Below are 1,927 nucleotides of genomic sequence, written 5' to 3'. Positions count from 1 at the left end.
TTTTTTTTTTTTTTTTTGTTCAAGAGCCTATTGGCCATGGACCCACAGAAGAGTCAATAGGAGTCTAAGGCCACACTTCTTGGAAAGCAAGAAAATTGATACAAACTAATCACCGATACACTGGAAAACGAGTACTTCACTGTGCACTGCAAACCGTCAGAGTAAGGCCCAGTGTGGAAGATAGGGATCAACATAGTGTGGGATGGAATATATCAAACCAAGCCAAAGGGAGCATGGGAAGGAATGGTTCATATAGGGACTCATATGTCAGGGTAAGAGTGTACGTCATATAGAATCGAAACTGAAAACTAAAACCAAAATCGATCGTTTTAAACCAAATCAACAAAATTGCTTGGTTTTGATTTCAAAATATGAAAACTTCTATCGGTTTGGTTTGATTTCGGTTGAAGGACTGAAATTGTTGATTCGCAACCAACTAATCAATGAATAAATTCTATTTATTTTGATTTTTTAATCAATGTAGCTGATAAAATCCTTTACTTTTAAAGTTAGGAAAATTTTTGACTGGTTATAAAGAGGGGTATTTTTGTTGGTGATATGTAAAACGTTTGTCTTATAATACCCAAAATAGAGTAGAATTTGACAAAAATTGAACCTGATAAAAATTAACCGTGCTCGGTTCTGATTTGGAAAATAGGCTCTTACTTGATTTCTATGTTCACGTATATCTTGCATCGAATCGAAATCCATCCAATTAACACACTTATGTCAGGAAAGGTAGAGCATGTTAGGGAAGAAAGAGAATGTGAGATTGCATAATACTAGTACCGAGGACATCATTAATTTTCTTTAATTTTAATTTCACTTATTTTATATTTAGATTATGTTTGGTAATCAAAAAAAGAAAAAAAAAATTTGAAATAAGGACAGAGAAAGACAGTAAATCTGATTATATTTTTCTTTTCTTCTCTCAACTTCCAAACATTGTCTTACACTTTTTTCTGGTGGCTCTCTCATTTAGCCCAATTTGTTTTGTTGGTTATTCGGCCCATCCCTGCCTTGCCCAAGTCAAATCCCTATTTTTTGGGGATAGGTACATAGTCTATCCTAATCCATGGGAAAAGGGAAGAAGAGAACCTGAACACAACCCTCCTCATATTGTGGCCTGCATAAAAATCCTTTGTAAGAAGGTAGTGAATGATAGTGAGGATTCAATGACTGGGGTGTATGTCAAGAACCTCTCTCAACCGTTGAATCTTTACTGCCACTCACCGCTCACTGTAGAATATTTGAGTCCGTAGGTTTTTATACTCCACCCTCTATCAGCTGCACTAGGTTGTTTGCATATATAGGGAAGCTTGGTTACCTTTATTTATAGAATTTACACATTGTATTCAGACCACAAGTTTGAAAGGAGTCTAAATTCTATCAGAACTTAATAAGCAAAAAAAGCAGTATACATTCAATGGCTCATCTGAATGAATTTTGGTATGAAATTTGCAAACTGCAAATCCTTCCTTGTGTATCCAACTATTGGAATTAAGGATGTGAATTTGTAACCGAAACCGTTTACCAAAACCAAACCGATCCGTTTACACCAAAACCGTAAAACCGTTTAATAAATGGTGCGGTTATGGTTTCAAGTTTTAGGCCGATTAGCTAAATGGGTCGGGTCGATTTTAACCGCGGAACCCGTTGATTTCAAACCGAATTGAAAACGTTTAAACCGAACCGTTTAAAACCGTTTAAACCATTTAAACCAATCCGATTAATGCGTATACCAATTAAATAAAGAAGGGGCAGTAATCCGTATAACAATTAACAATTACATTAAGTGTCCATCCTTATTTGGTATGATTTATTGCAATTCAGTTCAAGTTTAGGCTTTAGATCATGAACTTGTAATCCATATATGTTACTATGTTATTATGTTATCATAGATGGGGTGTTTTGGCTGAACCACCTG

The sequence above is a fragment of the Macadamia integrifolia genome, chromosome 1 (assembly GCF_013358625.1).
Source record: "Macadamia integrifolia cultivar HAES 741 chromosome 1, SCU_Mint_v3, whole genome shotgun sequence".
NCBI lineage: Eukaryota > Viridiplantae > Streptophyta > Magnoliopsida > Proteales > Proteaceae > Macadamia > Macadamia integrifolia.
This window is presented reverse-complemented; position numbering follows the sequence as displayed.